At 42.7% G+C, this 20,862-nt stretch overlaps 1 long non-coding RNA gene across 1 annotated transcript; it reads right to left on the reverse strand.

Moving 5' to 3' along the window:
* Positions 1–1,470: 1,470 nt before the first annotated feature.
* LOC128780532 (uncharacterized) lies at positions 1,471–16,381 on the reverse strand. The gene is made up of 3 exons (XR_008426451.1): positions 16,246–16,381; positions 9,276–9,380; positions 1,471–2,169 (listed from the first exon to the last, which is right to left on the reverse strand). It is a non-coding gene; the product is annotated as an uncharacterized lncRNA (long non-coding RNA).
* Between the last annotated feature and the right edge of the window lie 4,481 nt (positions 16,382–20,862).

The raw sequence follows: 20,862 nt of genomic DNA on the forward strand, positions 1-20,862 counted from the left end.
TTAGCGATTCCATTCTGCAGCCAAAGCACTTATCTATTGGGCTGAATGGACCACTGTAATGGTTTTGTTTAATGTGTGGAGAGTTAAAAGTCTACAATATGAAATATTCAACTCATTTGCACCATCACTGAGAAATGAAGTAGAGCCGTGGCATTTAAGAGTTGAATGTGGTGCTGTTACGCAAAAAAGCAGCATCCTTCGAGCGCTTCCGCAGAGCTCAGAGAGGCCTCCGGGTCTCAGAAACCAGGAGTGACTAAGTAAGTGGGATTACTGAAGGTATGGGAATCAAAACATCTGCTCCAAACTGTCTCCTTTTACGTTAGGAGCTGTCCATCTCCAAAGCCAAACTGGAGAATAAACATTTTCAAAAATGCATGGAAGAGGAATCGCTGGCCCTTAACCACGTCATGAAACAAGCCCAGCAACGAGGCACTTGGGGAGAATCACAGTTATACTGTTGGAGAAAGTGGGGAGTGGACCTGAGGCTCCAAATGGAGTGGTTTAGACTCGTGTAGCAAATTTAGGAACAGGGAAAAATACAGGTTCCCTGGCTTTCAATTCCACCAAACGTGAGAAACAAGAAAGGAATGTACAGTACAATTATTACCTAAATCATACAGGACTCTGTTAGTTTGTGGAGGAAGCCGGGAATCACAGGTGTTCCATGGGACCAAATGGACAGTGAGTCTGAGTGGTTCCCAAACACAGAATGAGGAAAAAAGAAGTGAATGGAAACCTCAGATTTGGGATCTCACATGCAAATTCTGCTAATAATAGCAATAGCAACATATGCATTCTTTCCTCTCTCACAGCCTTTAAACTTGCTCTTTCTTCTGTAGGCAGTGAGAATGGCACCGGGTGTTAGATCGGTGGAGTCAGAGCAGACCTTGGTTCACCGACCTCGGTGCTCGAGTTCTGGCTAGGAAAGAACTCAGAGCCAAGACTCAAACTGTAAGAGAAAGTTTACTTAGAAAGTCACAGAGGCAGAAGTAAGCTATAGAAGAAATGAGCCCTGGGAAACAAGTTACAAAAGCAAAAAAGGGCCTTTGGAGCTTAGGAGGAAGCGAGAGGCAAGGAAAATGCACCTGAGGGAGAAAGGGGGTGGGGAAGGCGAGGGCATACTCCTTTGAGAGAGCCACACTGGGTCCTCATCTTGAGGGTATTTATCTGGAGGTCTCAGGGGAGGATCCCAATAGGATATTCATCAGTTTTCCAGGTGTGTCCTTTCAGGGTCATGGTCTCTACTATTTGTCAGAGCCAGGGCGGGGGTCATCAGTCAATGCAGCTGCTTTTCACGAGTCTATGTTCGTGATATAGTCTTTCTTCTAAGTCAGCCAGGCAACTGCTCGGCTAGCTGCCTGCCAAGCAGCCCAGCACCAAGGGACAGATAAGATCACACACAGTAACTATGCTCTTCATTCAGCTTTTACTGAATGCAGGTTCACTCAAAGTAGAGCATCAACATACATTAATATCCTACTCACACTTTAACAGTCTAAGAGAAATATAACGCACACACACAACAGTCAATGAGGGATAACAAACCTGAGTCCCAGAGTCTCAGTCTGCAGGTCCGGGAGACAGCACAGTGGGCAGGGGAGTCATCAGCATCTTGCAAGGGAGAATCTCTGGAGCCAGATGGGCAGCAGGGCAGACGAAGTCTTCGGTCTAGCAGGCAGAGCCTCCAGCAGCAATGCCACGGGAGATCAGTGTGGCGTGGAGCAGCACTCTGGTGTGTGGAGCTCGGCTGTCTCAGCAGTGGGCTGGAACCTGCCTCAGTTATACCCTTGAGAGTGATGTACTCCACCCTTCTGGGTCTTTCTGATAAATGTCTTGGCACCTTGATGGTGTGTGGGGAATTTCCCCAGGAGCCTACCTATAGGTGGTCCCGCTCTGCAGACATGGCTGTTCTGGTCACTTGTGCAGACATCTTACATGTGTCTCCTTGCCAGATGTGTCTAGCATGACTTAGGTAGTTTCCTTCTTGAAGCAAAGTGTCATGGCTGACCGGTAGCCAGCTTGGTTGACATGAGTGACTCCAGTTTGTTTTATATATGTTATGCTATTTTGACTGGACCAAGGCCATTTTACTGGTCCTGCCCTCCACACTGGTCCCAATGTCATCCATGGCGCCACTCATCTGGTTTTGCTGCTTTTCTGGGCTTGGAGCTGAAACACAACAGAAGCCTAGATGTTACCCCTAGGGTTAATGCTTGAGAGAGTGGTCATGCAAGGACTGGAATGGGAGTTGCATGAGGCCACTCTTTGGCCCCTTGCTCCTCCTTCAAGGGGGTCTAATACATGACTAGCATCATGCCAGCAGGGCTTGAAAGGTCAGGGGAGGGTCCAAACCACATGACCAGAGACATGTTAGGGAAGGAAAGGTTGCTGCGGGTGAGGTCCTTGTTTTCCCAGTTTTGCCCTTTGCTAGGCAGCCAGGACTTTTGCCTTGGGGACCTTCTGCACTTGCCCTATAGTCCTTGCTCTGATCGTACTGTCTCACTGCCTACCACACTCCTACCCAAAATATCCCCTCTGTTTTCACATGGCTGGCTACCACTGGTCACTCACCCCTCCATCTCTTTCCCCGAGCACCGGTCGCCCTCCCCCATATCACTCTGCTTCAGTGCCTTCCTAGCTCTTACCGCACCTGAACTTATTCAACACGTGAGTCTTTGTTAATGGTCTGCCTTCCCAGTGGTGGTAAATGTTTAATAACTGGCTGTGGGGGAGGAGCAGGATAGTAAACATATGTAGCACTCAACTTCCAAACAATAAAATAAACAACAGTCTATTGAAAATTCCATCTCCTTAAATGCTTCTCACAGAATGCCCGAGGACTTTGGACAAACTCCTATCTTTGGCCAAACTATGGTTGCGTTGGACCATGACTTCGCACGTGGAGCTGCATCCCGATCTGCTGACTTTTTCCCCAGTAAAAGTACTATCATTAAGTCTGATAATTCATCTGCTATTAAACTACTTCTCACCCTCATACAAATTATACTCACTAAATTATGACCTCTTTCAGCTGCAGCACTATTGCAACAGAGCTAGCTATCATGTTAGATTTTTCTGTAATTGCAAGGAGTGGAGCCTTGTTTATTAACAGCTTGCAAAATTCCTAAAAATGTACCAATCTGCTGGCACGGGTCAACACAAGCTCTGTGTCTCTCCAGCATGGATGGTGATTTCTATGAGAAGATGGACATCTGGCACATATCAAATACACACAGATCCTTTTTAATACAAAATGTACTCATATCTTGGTTTTGAGTTCTCTATACCTAGTTCATAGTCTTCCTGGAATGGGAGGGCTGGGAGGAGTGCTGCCATCCCAACCCCGGCCACCCACCTGTTAAGGATGGCAGTCACCCCCCTATTCTGTGAGGCCTCTAATGATCAGAGAGGTGGGTCGGAGTGGAGACCTGGAGCTGCAGACATCCAGAGCAATTCTTCTCCCAGTCAGATTGTCTTTTTTATAGACATTGCGTCATGGTTTCAAAATGTCGAAAGGGTTTTTAGTCTCCTGACTCACAGTTTAACTCTGCCTACTCACAGAAGTGTGTGACTTCCACCCAGGCTCGTCATGTGATTGGCTGTGGCCTTTCTTTAGCTCCTAAGATATGTAGATATATCAGTTTCCCAAGGCTGCCCTAACAAAGTACCACAAACTGCTTAGCTTAAACAACAAAAAGGTATTGTCTCCCAGTTTTGGAGGCTAGGCGTGTGACATCAAGGTGTTGGTAGGGCCGGTTCCTTTTGAGAGCACTGAGAGCCAATCTGTTCCAGGCCTCTCTTCTAGCTTCTGGTGGCTTGCTGGCAATCTTTGACACGCGTTGGCCTGTGGACTTAGGACCTTGATCTCTGCCTTCATGTTCAGTCGGTCTTCTCCCCCTGTGCCTGTCTGTGCTTACGTTTCTCCTTTCTGTAAGGATACCAGGCATATTGGAGCAGGACCTGGCCTCCTCCACTGTGACCTCGCCTTAACTAATTACACCTGCAATGACCCTCTTTCCAAGGTCACCTTCCGAGGTGCTAAGTGTTGACCAAAGAAAGGCCCAAACCAGTGGAAAGTCTTAATAATTATTTTGAGCCAAGATTTTGAGGACATGCCGGGATGCAGGATTTCAATGAATTGAAAAAATGCCCTGGAGAAAGGCCATTTCACAGTTCTTTTTATATATCTAGATTCAAAGGAGAAAAGTGAGAAAGATTACATGAAATCTATTGGTGGTAGATTAAGGAGATAGGAGAAAACAAAACAGGAAAATCTCTAGGCCAGATGAAAAGGGTAATAGAGATATGTACTTCTTTTATAATGGTGAGCACGGGAGAGTTAACATCTGACAATCACAGTGAGTAGAGACGGTATGTGGGCAACATGATAACAACGAGGACTTTGGTGTCATTGTGCTCTGTTGCTGGGGAGTCTGTTTTGGGGGGGTCTGCAAGAGAAAACCACCCAAACATGTCTAGATGCACACCAATGATAGGCAGGGCTCACTTAAGGTAAAGAGTAACCTTTTACTGAAGAAGATACAGACCTGGGATGTGACTACCCACCACGACTTGCCCGGTCAGGAGTTAATGTTGAGACCATCCCTGTGATACTCTCAGTCACTAGGCTGGTCAGGCCTGTTCAGCCCCCCACCCTTTCTTTCACAAGTGGTTAGGACTTTATTATGTGAATCGAAGGGCGGGGAGATAGTTCGACCTGTAACAGTTGTTTGTGTGTATGTGTGTGTGTGCGTGTGTGTATGTGTTGTCTAACTCAAAAGATGTTTGAACTAGATGGGTTCCTAATATAAGTAAATGTATTTTCCACCTAATAACTTAAATTTTTAAAAACTTTTTGGATCTTGCATTCTTTCATAGCTTTAGAACTCACAACTCTCAGAGATACTTAAAGACATCTCAGTAACTGTCTGTCTTGCGGCCAGGAGCCCAGGAGGTCACTCGGCCATCGACCTGAGTTGAGTCGCAGGGCTCAGCGCTGGATGGCAGGCCGTGAGCACGCACTGTCTTTGAAACCCACCCCGAAATCTCTACTCTGTTATGCCCACAATCCTGCTGGAAATTCAACAAACTAGTTCAATGATTACTTACAGTAGGTCCATTCTAAGGTGAGCATTTTCCCGCACATTTTAACATCTCTGAAACCAGAATCTGTTTATGATTCCTGGCATATTGTAGTTTAATTAGCAGCATTTTGGGGGGGAGTGGGACATAAAAATAATGACGTAATCTTAATGGAGTCTCAGTCTGAGTGATGTGCAGTACCGGATGTCTACTATGTGCAGACCCGGCCAGCACCTGGACTATAAAGAACAGTGGAGCAAGAAGAGGTAGCAGCCTCTCAGTCTCTCAGAGACACAAGCAAGCCATGAATTTCAGTGCAGTCATTTCGGCAGATGTTTTTTTTTTTCTTTCAGACTTCTGATTTTCACTCACCTGGCACCCTTTTCATTCTTACCACATTGTAATTATTGGTTTTCTTGCCTATATTCTCCTCTAGCAACTTGAGAAGAAGTGCCCTATCTTAATCACTCATGTTCTCGCTGCCCAGGACTGCACATGGCCCTTAGTCAATGCTGAGTGATAAATGCGTGGATGTACCCTCTGAGCCTACACGGTGCTGCAACGTCTCACTAAAGAAACTATGAAAACCAAGCCAAGTTTAACTGTTTACTCCAACAGGACTTTCAAGCAGGACTGCCCAGAATACATATCATTAAGTGCCTTTTTGCTGTGATGGCTCTCAGTAAAGGCTGGAAAATCATAGCAAAGTGTAAGGATTGTTCTGCTGTTTGTAGTGATGTCAGAGCTGACTGTCAACTGGACTGCAGTGTCATTCAGAAATGTGGGCATGTGGAGAAGTGTGTGGAGGGAAGTCTTCCCCCTATTCCAGGGAGGAGTTCTGCAACCATATGGGCCCTATTGTGCTTCACCTTTCTCAAGTTCAGATAAAATTAAGTCTAGGTGAGCTTTAACTAGAATTTTAAATATGCAAATAGATGTACAGTTAAAGAAAAGACCAAGATTAAGATTTAATAATGCAAGTGCAATATATGGCATGTGTGTTAGTTTTTTTTTTAATTGCTGCACAGCAACTATTAAATCTAGCAGCTTAAGACAATACACTTTTACTTGTTTATTTTTAAGATTTTATTTATTTTTACAGAGAGGGGAAGGGAGGGAGAAAAAGAGGGAGAGAAATATCAATGTGCGAGAAAAATATTGATAGGTTGCCTTTTGCATGCCCCCAACTGGGGACCGGGCCTGAAACCCAGGCACATGCCTGAAGGGGAATTGAACGGGGTACCTTTTGGTTTGCCTGATGACACCCAACCCACTGAGCCACACCAATCAGGACTAGACAACACACTTCTACTATCCCACAGGTTCTGTGCGTCAAGAGTCTGGGCATGGCATGGCTGGGGCCTGTGCTTTAGGTCTCATCAGGTTACAAGCAAGGTGTTAACCAGGTTGTGTTTTTACCTGGAGGCACAACTGGAGAGAGATCTGCTTCCAAACTCCTTCAGGTTGTTGGCAGAACTCATCATCTCCTTGTGGTTGTACAACTGAGGTCCCCTGTTTTCTTGCTGGCTATGGCCAGGGGCTGATCTCAGCTCAAAAGGCTACCTGTAGCTCCTGCCACCTGGCCTCCTCCATGGGCTCTCTCATAACACGGCACTATCCTTCCAAGCCAGCAATGGAGAGAGTATCTGACCTGAGGGAGAACCCAGTCCTCCTCTAACAACTTTTACTTGATTGTCAGCCCCCTCCCAGATAACGGCCCTTTTGATTAACTCAAAATCAACTGAATTGGGATCTTGATTATATCTGCAAAATCCATTCAACTTTGCCACATTCTATTGGCTAAAAGCAGGTCACAAGTCCCACCTAAACTCAAAGGTGGCGGGCGGGCATTCATAGATTGTGAACGTCAGTGGGTGGGGATCAAGAGACTCATCTTAGAATTCTGCCTACCCCAGCATGTATATCTTCTCATTGTAACTTTAGGGAAAAGCCATGGAAAACAATAACTACAAAGTTACCTTCATGGAATTCTAGGGTTAAAAAGGACCTCCAGAGTCACAGTCTGACCCTAAGAGAATAATCCTTTACCATATACCTGAAAAATGAATGCTTGTCCTTTTATAGAGCTCAGAGGATGGAGATTCTCTTTGTAACCAGTCCTTGTGGACAATAAAAGTAGCACTGCCAGGAGAGAAATAGGTTTCTTCTCCCACACCAGGCCCAATTCCTTGGTAGTGGCTTATTAGCCTCGTGGGGCATGGAATTGAGAACATTGTGAACAGCCCAGTGAAAAAAAATTCTAGGATCAATTATTGATGTCTGCCCGGGAAAGAACATTGAGAGCAAAAATATGATACAGTTGCTAATGTTGTAATGAGAAGAGGACCAGACTAAAAGATCTCTGTTCTAATCCCAGCTTCACTGTAGCAGTTGATTTTCAACAAATTATTTTACCCCTCAGACCTTGTTTCTTTACGTTATTTTTTTTTTTAAATACACCTCCTAGGGTTTTCTTGAAGATCAAATGACATAACTCAGATGAGTTGCTCTAAAATGATAAATCTTTAAACAAATATAAGATATTATTTTTATCTCGCTTCTTGAAAGAAATTATTCCAGTATACAGTCTTTGTCCCCAGCACCTTATTTCTGCTTCCATCAAATATCAAATGGAAAATATCTTTTTCAAACGTGTACGTGGTGAACTGACAGCTCCCTGGAAAAATGTCTGATTATACTGATGAACATGTGACAACACCATCATATCTGGTGAGTCAACCCTAATGGCTCTGAACTCCTTTGATTTTGATATTTTAAGACCGTGGTTCACCTAAGCAAACGAAGAACTTTATTTGAGCTTCATGGTGTCCTAGGGTTGCTGAAGTGTGCAGATACATGGTGCATTCTTGGGATCAGAAAAATAAATATTTGTAAAGTAAATGCAGTGTAACTTCCCTGAACTTGTTCTAAATGCCGGACATGCCATCCAACAGCTCATACTTATAGGCTCTGATTTTATCCTTCAATGATTGGTTTTTCCACTACCAAGCAGGAAAATGCAGGAGAGGGAACAGTTACCACCCACTAAACCCTTGCAATTCAAAGTGTGGTGTACGAACCAGCAGCACTGGCATCTCCGGAGTGCTTATTAAAATGCAGAATCTTGGGCTGCACCTCAGACTTGTTAAATCAGAATGTGCATTTTAATGAGATCTCCAGGTTACTCACACACATATGAAAAGTTTAAGAGGTCTGAACCTGGCCAGGTGGCTCAGTTGGTTGGAACATCATCCCTGCACACCAAAAGGTTGTGGGTTCAATCCCCAATCAGGACACATATCTGGGTTGCAGGTTCCATCCCTGGTGAGGGTGTGTCTGGGAGGCAATCTGATCTAGTAGCAGTTTCTATGTAAAATGAAATAGAAATTATTGGGATTTTGCCAACTTGTTTTTTAAAAGTCATAGTTGTGGCCTACTTGTTAGAAAACAGTTCAATTAGGAACTGATTTGGACACACTCAGTTATACTCTAACACCAACTTCGTGGTGTTACAGTGACCAAATATCAATATTCTAAGGACAAATACTGTATGATTTCACTTATATGTGGCACTTAAAAACCAAAACAGATTAACCAACAAAACAAAATAGAAACAGCCTCAAATATAAAGAACAAACTGATGATTGGCAAAGGGGAAGGGGGTGGGAAGAAGAGAGAAAAAGGTGAAGGAGAATAAGAGGTACAAATATCCATTTATAAAATGAATAAGTCACAGGGATGCAATGTACAACCCATGGAATACAGTCAATAATATCATAATATTATTAATATCATAATAACTTTTCATGGTGACAGATGGTTTACTGGACTTAGTGTGGTAATCACTTCGTTAGGTATATAAATGTTAAATACCTACGTTGTGCACTTGAAACTAAAATAACATTCTATGTTAACTATATTTTATAATTTAAAAAATGTCAACATCCTTAATGCTTATAGTGGATAGAACACACACAGATCTCGGACTGTTTCATCCAGAAGATATTTAAGATTCCTGTGAACTCCAGAGGAGCCTTGTCATATTCACATCTAGATCACACCTAGGGCTTGTTAAAGTATTTTGTAGCAGAAGTTGACTTAATAAGGGCACATGCTTGGGAGACAAGCCTGTATGTGTAGGAGGAGAACGTTGGGAAAATAAAACAGGGAAAGGTGGTCTGAATTTCACTTACCTGTAGCCCAGGTGTCGTGGATCCTTGTGAGCAGCCTCTTCTCCAACTTTGAAAATGGGGCTCTGTCCACATCACATCTACACCAAGCACAGGCTCTTTACAAACCTTCAGAGAACAATGCCAAGCTTACTAGAGATTTTGTGGAAGACAAAGAAAAGGCTCCTATTGGATAGCCTGGTGCTGTTACTGAACACTTAGTGAGGTTCTACTGCTCACTGCTAAGAGGTGTAACTCTGGAGACAAGAGTTTGGTGAAAAAGAAAGGGATCGTTTATTTAAAGGTTATATAGTTTTGGAATGATGGTGTGTTTCGGCCTCAGGGTGCCAGTCTCTTTAAAATACGCAAAGACAAACAGCCCTGCCACCATCTGCCAGTTCAAGAATGCGCCTGAAATCCCTTTCCCCACTCCTAACAGTACCGTCCCTTGTGAAATGCAGGTAACTGCAGCAGGATTATCCAGGCAGCTTGTCAGGCTCCCGGTCACAGTTCTGCTAGCGCTGCCACTTTCTGTGCAGCAGGGCACTGGAGCAGGGCCTTGGAGCATGGCCACGCGGTCTCCGGGGACCCGCTGGACTCGGGCACCGAGGCTCCCTGTGGCCAACCGAGCTGGCCAAGGGAGCAGAAAGCGCCCACAGACCTTGTGCTTCCCTATGCGCTCTATTTCAAAGTCCTCTCCCAGAATCCCATGCCCACCAGAAGCCAGTGGGCGTGTTCAGCCTTCTAGTCAAAGAGGTCCAACATCAGTCATGTTTGCTTTGTTTGCCCCTCCTCTGGCCACCAAGCTCAGTAAGGGGGCAAAGTCTCTAGTCGCGCATGCTCAGTACCAGCTCCCTTCTGCTGGTCGTGAGCTGCCCCACTACCTCTTCTCCAGCAGCTCCTCCTGTCTCAGGGAGAGCAAGCCTCTTCTAACCTTCCATTCCACTTCGGGGTTTTCTCCCTGATCCCTGCCTTCTCCAGCTTTTTGGCTGACTCCTCTGTTACAATATTGCATCTTAAACTGCAAACAACCTAATAAAATTCCCCATTTGACTTCTTTGTTACCCACCAGCTCTAGACTGACCTACGGGGTCTGTAAATACATTTTCTCCCAAACCCCTAACTTCTCCATCTCCCTGACTCTTAAGATTTATCCCTTCCTTTGAGAACAATATGGCTCTGTCTCAAACTTTCCATTTTGTATACCTGCACATTACTAAGTACTTCCTCTAAGAATTTCACTTTGCACTCAGGAAACAAATGATCCTCCAGCTGGGGACCCTATCCTCCTTAGGAGGCTATTGGGAACTCTGAATACCAGCTGACATGCAGTCTAACCTAGTGGTCCAGGGTTTGGGGTCTGGAGGCAAGATTCTGTACGTGTAAATTACTCGTGTACTTGCTCAGTAATTTACATCATCTAAATTCCTCAGCTCCCCTAAAACTGACTTTCTTAATATGTAAAATGAAGAGTGGAACCTGAGCAATAAAGGTTGTATCTTGGATAATAAAAATAATGCTAAACTTTTGCATTTGAGGAAGGTCATATCAGATATTATGAAAAGGACTTCTCTGATTCCAGTGCCTGACACAAAACAATAAATGGGTTATAATAATGATTATTAAATCACTCTCAATCTCAAAAATTCCAAGTTGTGGGGATCCAGAACAAGTTACCCCAAGATGTGCCTCTGTGATTTACAGATTGTTTTGAGCTAAAGGCAACTTCAGCCACAGGCTCAAGAGAAACTTCTGCCACCCTCATCATTAACTACCTTAACTACCTGGAAGAATTTGGATTAGCAGCCTTGCCCAGAAGAGATTATCAGAGATAATCTCTTCTGACCTATCTATAGGGCAGGGCAAACTTGTATTTACTAAGTATCTGCTCTTCTTATCATCCTGCAATGACCTTTGAAGCCAAGGCAGCTTATTCATCTCTAGCTCAGGAAGTCTTACACACCCAGGTTCTCTTTTTATCACTGCACCTCTCTTGCATGTGAAGTCTCTGACTCTCTCATGTATTTGGGGTTCCCACACATCTGTACGTATTCAGTTTGGTCATTTTCTCTTTCTAATTGTTTTATGTCCATTTGATTATTAGACCAGCCCCTAAAACCTTGAAGGCAGAAGAAAGTTTGTTTCTCCCCCACAAAGTATATGAGGGCCTACCAAATTAAACTCTAAGTACTCATCCAATAAGCACGTATTTAATGACTGCATGCATAGTGCTGCAAAAACAAAATAAGAAAAAAGAGAGCAGGGAATAAATAAACATCTGCTGAGAGCCATCTATGTGCCAGGCACTTCACATATATCATTTTATTTATTCCTCCACGTAATGTGATGAGAGATCAGTGGCCTCCCATCTACAGAGAAGGAGACAGAGCTTTGCAAGGTTATATAACTTGCCCAAAATGTACAGATCTGATTTTGCAGCCAGTCTGTGTAGCTCTAGAGCCTTTTCTCTTCTGTAAATTGCAGTGCCTCAAAAGTAGAATATAAGACCAAATCTTCTAAAGAAAATTCTAAAGGATAAAAGAAGTGTTAGATGAATAGAAAAGGGAGAAGAAAGAAAAAGATAGGAAGGGGGAAGACAAAAAAAAGAGAATCAGATGTTCAGGGAGAAGAAAGAGAGCAGGAGGAAGCTGGGAGGGTGACTTCTCCAGTCCCATCTACAGCAGCCCGGAGGAGAGCCAGCACGCTGAGCTCACCCTTATCACATTAGGTGGTATGTGAACTAAGGCCAAGAGTAAATGCATCACTTCTGTGGTTTACCAACAGTTCCAGCTGCAACAAACGGTCTCTCCCTTTCCTTAGAGAGGCCCACACAGAAGTACTTTATCCTCCTATGTCTTTCTTTTTGGGGGGATACTACCCAGTAATTGTCTCATATGGGTTCATCTCATCCCTGTAACCAGACTATAACACACTCAGGACATGTATCTTGATTTGCTCTTCTGTGAGAAGGTAATCACAGATGAAAAAACACTACTGAATTTCATGAAACCTTTCAAAGAAGAAACTAGAAAAACACTAGATAGAGCTTGGGGTAGAGAGAGTTATTTTGAGAGTTATTTTAAGTGTAAATAACAGAACAGAATAGACAGCGCAGACATAAACTCATACACGAATAGTTAATTAATTTTTGGCAAGGGCGCCAAGAACATACAATGAAGAAAGAACAATCTCTTCAATAAATGGTGCGAGGAACTGGATATCCACATGCAAAAGAATTAAACCAAAACACAAATTTTATATCACTCATAAAAATTAACTCAAAATGAATCAAAGACAAATGTAAGACCTGACACTATAAAACTCCTAGAAAAAAAAAAAAACATAGGGAAAATACCCTTGGCATTAGACTTGGCAATGATTTCTTGGACAAGATGCCAAAATTCCCCTGACTAGTGTGACTTAGTTGATTGGAGCATCGTCCCACAAAGCAAAAAGTCACAGGTGTGTTTCCTAGTCAGGGCACATGCCCAGGTTGTAAGTTCAGTCACCAGTCTGGGAATGTGTGAGAGGCAACTGATAGATGTTTCTCTCTCTCTCTTTCTCTTTCCCTTCCCTTCTTTCTCTCTTTCAAAAAAAAAAAAAATACACCAAAAGTACGGGCAACAAAAACTAAAATAAATAAGTTGGACTACATTAATCTTAAAACTTCTCCACAGTAGAAGAAACAATCAATAAATTGAAAAGGCAACCTACAGAATGGAAGAAAATATTCGCAAACGATATATTTGATAAGGGATTAATATCCAAAATACATAAAGAACTTGTACAACTCAGCAGCAAAAAAAGCAAATAATCCAATTAAAAAATAGGAAAAGAACCTGAATAGACATTTTCTAAAGAAGACATACAAATGGCTGATAGATATATGAAACGATGCTCTATATCAGTAATAATTAGGGAAATGAAAATCAAAATCATAACAAAATATCACCTCAAACCTGTTAGGATGGCTATTATAGGGACAGAAAAAATTTCCTTTCTTTCCTTCTTTGGGTTCTTTGATCTAATAATTAAATTGACATAAGATAGATTAACAGGGAAAATTTAATTACATATATACAAGAGCTTGAGAGACATAAGACTCAAGGTAAGTTGAGCAACTGAGGCTTATATGTCCTTCTGAGCTAAGGAATGGGATAGGGGCCTGAGGCTTCAAAGGGGAGAAGGGTAATTCACAGGATGATAAGAGCAGATATTTGGGGATTAGAAGTTTGCCCTGCCAGGGACCATGGGCTGTGTCAGCAGGAAGCAGTTACTGAAGAGAAAGAGACCCTCCTACCTCATCACCCCTAAAAGATTTTAGGGATGGATGTCTCTAAGGGGTTTATGAGACAGGATAGTAGGAAACTAGGAAATTTCCTTGGCATGTGGCATAGGGAAACAGATAGCTGAATGCAATGGCCCAGCAATTTAGAGCTAGATATAAAAGATCACCTCCCTAGAGAAAACCTCTAGGCCCCAGTTGTATTTCAGCTCCAGGCCCAGAAAAGCAGCAAAACCAGGTGGGATCAACTGCAATGACTAAAGACCCCCTGCCCTGCCTCTGACCAATCAGAGGAGACCATGACCCCGAAAGGGCACCTAGAGAACTGATGAGTATTCTGCTGAAACCCTACCCTGAGACCTCCCCTAAGGTTCTTGCCTTCAAGAGGGAGAAAAGCCTCAAGACAAAAGACCCAGCCCATGCTCTCCCTCTGTGGAGCAGCCTGCACCATTCCCTTTCCCTTCTTCTTCGCCCACTTCTTTCTTCCCAGTCACATGTCTCCTAAACTCTAAGGCAATGGGCAGCTGGCAGCAAGGCTAATCCCCTGAACCTGTCCCCAAAGCTCCTTTATTCTGACTTCTCAGTGAGCTAAGGCAGCCCATTCTAGGCCTTCCTGTTTCTTCCTCTGTGCTAAGCCCTTCCTTGTTTCACTGTCCCCAGCTTTAATAAATGCATCCTCATAGTAAAAAAAAAAAAAGAAAAAGAAGAAGTTTGCTTTGCCATGAATATAGGTCTTTTCAGGAGTGGGAGGAGTCATCTCTGATAATAGCTCTTTTTTTTTTTGTTTGTTTGTTTGTTTGTTTGTTAAGGGAGAGGTAAAAATTGTTCCTGAGGTTGCTGGGTCTTGATTGCCTTCAGCTCAAAATAATCCACATGCCAAAGTGGCATATTTTGGGGTGGTGTATTATGCTCCCCTTCACTATTATCAAAAAGACAAGAGATAGTAACTGTTGGCAAGGATATGGAGGAAAGGGAGCCCTTATACACTGTCGGTGGGAATGTGAAACAGTGCAGTTATTTTGGATAACAGTATGGCAGTTTCTCGAAATGTTAAAAATTGAACTACCATGTATCCAGCAATCCTACTTCTGGGTATTTATCCAAAGGAATTGCAATCAATATCTCAAAGAGATATTTGCATGACCATGTTCATTGCAGCATTATTCACAATAGCCAAGACATGGAAACAAACTTAAGTATCTGTCAGTGGGTGAATGAATAAAGAAGATGTGGTATATACATATACAATGAAATATTATTCTAGCATGAGAAAGAAAGGAATCCTTCAGTGTGCAAAAAAAGGTGTCTGGACCTTGAGGTCATTTTGCTAAGAGAAGTAAGAGGAAGACAAAAACTGTATGATCTCACTTATGTGAGGAGTCTAAAATAGCCGAACACAGAGAAACAGAGTACAGCGGTAGTTACTAGGGGCTGAGAGGGGGGGAATTGAGGAGATGTTATTCAAGATACATAATTTGCAACTGATAGATAAATTCTGGAGATTTACTGCACAGCACTGTGATTATATAATCAATAATACTGTATTACATACTTCGAAGTTGCTAAGAGACTAGATCTTAATTGTTCTCACCACAGAAAGAAATGTTAATTATGTGACCTGATAGATGAGTGAGGTAATGCTATGGTGGTAATCATATTACAATGGAAGTGTATCAAACCAACATTGAATGTCTTAAATTTATACTATGTTATATGTCAATTATGACTCAATAAAAATTTAAGAGTAAATAATATAGATTTTGGAAATATGCTGCCAATATGAATTTATCTTATTGGTCTCATGGAGGTGAGGGTGTCTCCTGAAGGAAATGAGCCCCCTTTCACCCCTCAGCTACCCTGAGAAGAGTTCAGTTCAAGAGCAGGAACAGACTCTGGGGAAGGAATACAGGTGGCAAGGTAGGAGAGATGAATTTTTTTTGCTCTGTGCCTGGCCAACTGTTGTCCCAGTCGCAGGTTTTGGGTTGCCAGGAGCACTCCTATGGACAGGGGGTGGCTGTTTCTTTTTACAAGGGGGTGTCCCAGGAGGGAGTCAGGGAATGTGAGGAGAAAAGGGATTCAGGTTAGGTCCTCACTCTGCTGTATCTCTGACTCATTCTTGGTGTCTCAGGTCCTTTCTCGTGTGTCCTTTCGTCATCCACACAACTTGTCCTGCACTAAATCAGGGAGGGGTCCACTCCCACGCCTGGGTCAGAGTGACCCAGGGAAATGTTGGATCCCCACCCTGGAGGTCAGGGCACATGGCCAGCACAAAACAGCTGGGCTCAGCCTGTTTACTTTAAACAGTAATATTTTACTTTATGCTTGGAGAATTCCCTAGGGGTGTTACTCTCATGAAGCCACTTAAGCAAAGCACTGTCTCAATTCCCAATCTGTAATATGAAAAGAAATAATATCTACCTCTCAGGGCTGTCATTAGAATTAGAGAAAATATGTGTGGAGTGACTAGAATTTACACAATATTTATTCAACCTTTAATCATCTCCCCCATGTTATTATAATTACTACGTGCCATCAGGCAATAGGAACATGGCAATGAGCAAGACAGATCAAGTTCCTGCTCTCTTGACATTATCTTCCTGCGAAGAGGAGACACAAACCATCAGCAGATAACACACTGTCAGCCCGAGGGTGAGTGCACCTGGATGGCAAAGGGATGAAGCTGAGCAAAAGTGTGCTCAGGTATCTCACCTTGTCCTGATCTTCCGGGGCTCTGGCATGTAAATGGCACCTGCAGAGTTGTACTTTGAGGCAAGAGGACGAAGCTTTTTCCCGTGTCTCTGTCAGTCCTTGGCCACCCCAGGTGAAGTGGCTCCTTGATCCAGGGCATGTCTGCAGAGAAGGTCACAGGTACAAGTTGTCAGCTGCAGCATGCACAAGAGGTAGGCTATGGGCTCGCTGGCTGGCGAAGGGGTTGTGGGCAGAGCACCAACACCCTCTACACACATTCACAGGGTCACATAGCAGTAAGTGCGAGGGAAGTATAAACATCAGTTCCATGAAAGAGATTATGTGCTTCCTTTAAACTGGATGGCCATGAGGCAAGGCTGGTAGATTCAGATTTTGTAGAACAATTTGGGGAGCCTTTCTAAAGTGAAAACCTTTAAAACCATAAAAACTAGTACACCCATGAAGATTTATTGAAAATGAGAAATCCAGCAAATTAAAAATAATAAAAGCTGATAAACAAACATCACAAAATCCAGGAAATAATAATGCAATATTTATATTAATGAAGTCTCTGACATACCTCTACAATATCTTTTCCCACATATTTTGGCTATATATTTTTTGATTACCTTCTCACATGATAATGTTTGGTAATATACTCTCCATTAAGAAAAAAGCATTTTGATCTTTCCTCTAAAGCGGTAGACCAAAATAATAATTTTTTGTTATTGATATATTTTTAAAGTTTCAGCTTCAGAACTTGTTATTTGGTAAAGTCATGTGACTCTCGGGATGATTGCCAGGTTTGCGAAAGCCTTTGTTTCTTTTGTGTCTGAGCTGTAAGCTTTGGAAAGATGTACTATTTCTATGTACTCTGGCTCCTGACTCCACACATTTCACTGACTCCACTCGTTCTCCTCCCATGCTCTCCTAGTCTTTTGGTTGCTGCGTGTCAGGGGACATGTTCATAGTGACAATAGGCGGTTGGCAGCGTGTGAGTGATAAGAATATTCCAGGAAACTGTTACTGTGCTAGAACATCCAGTAGAAACAAACCTACACAACAAAATGAATGCAAATTTCCTAAACATTTCTCCTAAACTCACATGAAACGAATCCTTAAGTCAACTTCGCTTGGCCCCGTCCCCAAATGCCCATAGTCACTCTAATGCCACCTGACAAGAGGAAGCATGAGGGAGGGACAATTGGAGAAAAAGAGAGAATAGCCTTATGTTTTAACTGATTGTGGCTAAAATATTTTACTTTACAACATTCATAAAAACACACAAGTACATGACTAGATTGCTAGGGACCGCCTGGACTTAGAAAGGGCCTTGCAAGTTAAGAGACTCTGAAATACATAAACTTCCTTAGCTTCACCTTCAGTCCACCTCTGCTAATGAGCAACTATCTGAGGAGGTGACATAGGAGCCAAAAACAGTTAGTTGACACTCAATGAACTATTATTAATTAGAGACTTGTGGTGATTCCACTGTGGTCTTTGAAGGCAGAGATCTTGGGCTTTATTCTGAGACTCAGATCAAATGATGAAAGGTGGGGAATATAGAACTTGGTGTGGAAGGCCTCTCTTAGAACAGAGGCCTCCGAGGCCCTCCCCAAAGCACCCCATTTATGGACCATGGCCACCCACGCATATAGGCAATAAATGATCATTTTCTAAGTGTCCATACAGTGTTGGTTGGGATCAGTAAAGATTTAAAACCAGTGCAGCAATTTGGCTATGCTTTGCATCTTCTTTTATTTTGATTAAAATTTTTTTTCAATTACAGTTGACATTCTATATTATATTAGTTTCAGGAGTATAGCATAGCATTTAGACATTTATAAAACTTAGGAAATGAACCCCCCCCATAAGTCTAGTACCCACCTGACACCATCCATAGGTTTGCATCTTCTCTTCCTTTGCTGGGTCCCTGAGTGAGGAAGTCCCTTGTTCCTGCCAGGTGTTCTTTATTAGAGCAAGAGTCTCCCAGCCTAGTAAGTATTTGTTTACCTGCCTGTCTTCCTTATAAACTGAGCTGTGCTGGGCTGGGGGCCCTGTCTCATTTATGTGCCCAGCACACAGCCCTGCACAGAGCCCGGCAGAGCCCCGCACACAGCCCGGCAGAGCCCCGCACACAGTCCTGCACACAGCCCTGCACACAGCCCCGCACACAGAAGGCACTTGATCCATGTTGCAAGATGATTACCTAATTATCCATCCAAGAATGTATGATAGAAAGAGAATCATTCCACCATTTTTTTTTTTAATCTGAAATCCCCAAAGGGAACTAAGTTAGTACCTTGTCTGATTTGGTCAGTAATGTAATACTTGACTCTGAATGCCTTACGAATGTTTGTTTTTCAGGTCATTTGCAGAAAGCATGAGCTAGTTTACATAAATAGTTTTCACTGCTGGATAGAAAGCACTCACAAAATAAAGGAGAAATAACACACAATGTGCAGTTTTCATTCTGGTTATTCTGCACCAAAATACGGGCCAGTTTCCCTTTCTTATTTTTGAGAAAGACAAGAGAGCTGCTTGTCCAGAATCACTGTTCCCTTTGTCAACAAATAAAAGATCCTTGTGTTTGCAAGGATTTCACATGATGAACTAAAAAAAAAAGGCGTGTAAAGTTTCCAGAGCAAGTGTGTTCACCAAATTTGCGTGAAACACTTAATTACAGAGGATTCAGAGGGATAAACCACACTTCTGTGCCGTGCTAACAGAAAGGCTGCAGGATGCCAGGGTGTTTTTCCTTTGGGCTTTCTCTTTCCTTGCTGGCTTTCACAGATCCAAAAACAAAGAGAGCAACAACAACAAAGAACCCACAAATTATTTTGTAATTAAAGTTGAAAATTTGAAGCTTATTTCCAAGAGACTAACATTAACTCACACCAAGCTAAATTAGTAGCAGAGAAAATATTTTTTTCCTGTATTTAAACTACCAAGAGTGTTTAATAAAAGCAACTTAAATCCTTCATAAACTTACTAGGGTTCTCAAATAAAACCTGGCTTAAGATAAAAAGCCTGCTTAACTCCCAAGATTTCAAAGGAGTTAAACAACATAAATAGTTTTATTAAAACGCAGTTAAAATCTAGATAAATCCTGAAACTAGTAAGTGAAAATTAACTCTGGATATTTGAAAAATATATGTATCTATCAAATATCTATGTTTGTAAAGCAAAAGAGCCTTGGCTTCATTAATTAAGGACTAACTGGAGCTGGTAAATGGGATTTTATTAAGTAAAAGTTAAACTATTATATGTTAAAAAGTAATAAATTAATCCAGGTAGCTTCAGGTAATAGCCCTCCAACCAGCGGCCCTACTTCTAAGGGTAATTTTGAATGATATTGAAAGTTTTTGCCTAACTCCTCTCACCTATTTCTGTGTACACAGGTCTACAGTGTATGTGAAAGTCCAGCCTCATTATTGGGCTCTGCTAAATAACTTTGCTTTAATCAATCATTAGTACCTTCGTTTGAACTGGCATCTGAGCTAGCAAGGATGTGAAGGCAAGATCTCTAGGTAGTAGGTGGGCTACAGGGGTCAGGAAAGGTGAACACATAAGAGTCAAAAAGCAGCCTTCTCAGAGAGACAGATATCCTCTCCCTGAGAGTGGTCAGCTCACCCAAGTCATGCCATCCTGTGAGGCTTTCAGGAGGTGGCAGCTAACCATGTCTGAGGCCCGTGCTCTCTTCTCTCTCCGTGTGGCGTAATGTAGTGGTCAAACGCATGGGCTCTGCAGCCAGACTCATATTCGAGCTGCACTTACAGGGTCCACTTAGACAAGGTACATTTTCTGTTTATGAGTGTCTGCCCCATTAAAGTGTAGCTTTCATGAGGGTGGGGACTTTCTTTTGTTCATGGTCATAGAAGAGGGCCTAGTGCACAGCAGGTGCTCAGTGTTTACTAACTGAATGAGTGAATGAAGCATTTAACCTCACTGGGCCTCGTTTTCTCATTGGTAAAAGGAGGACACTACTAGCATTCAGTGTGACACACGTACAGGTAGGTAGCACCCGGAGTCGGGATGCGGGATCAGGGGTTACCTAGCCAGGGAGTACTTCACCTTCTTCCTCTTCAGCAGAGGGCATGGTTTCAGGGTGTGCAGCTCCTGACAAAGGGGGACAGGGAAAGCAACCACAGGTGAGTGCTGTTAGGGGCTGTTTAATCGTGTTTACTTGGAAATTCTCTCTGCTCTTTCAAGAAGGAGCCCTGATCATACAGATGTCCTTATGCTCTTATTTTTGTTGTCACTAGTCGGCCACTTACATTTAATGAAACAAAAATGACTCAAAATGTGATGGGGGCGGAAGAGGGATAGGAGCAAAACCTCAGTTACCTTTGGCAGCTCTCATTCGACGTGCACAACTTGGGTGGGAAGATATTTTTAGAATTCAGTATGCTCAGTTACAAAGTGAGTGTGTAAACATCGGCGTCCTTCCTACAGAGGGCTGTGTTCAGTTGGAAAAAAAATAATGAAAATGTTTTTGCAAAAGCAAAACTAAATATGAAACACCAATGAATAAACATAGCAAGAAATATAAAGGCCTGTATGAAGACTCCTCTGAAAAATTACTTAGACACATGAAAGAAAATAATTCAATGAAGAGACACTTTATTTCTGGATGAA

The sequence above is a fragment of the Desmodus rotundus genome, chromosome 3, assembly GCF_022682495.2.
Source record: "Desmodus rotundus isolate HL8 chromosome 3, HLdesRot8A.1, whole genome shotgun sequence".
Lineage (NCBI taxonomy): Eukaryota > Metazoa > Chordata > Mammalia > Chiroptera > Phyllostomidae > Desmodus > Desmodus rotundus.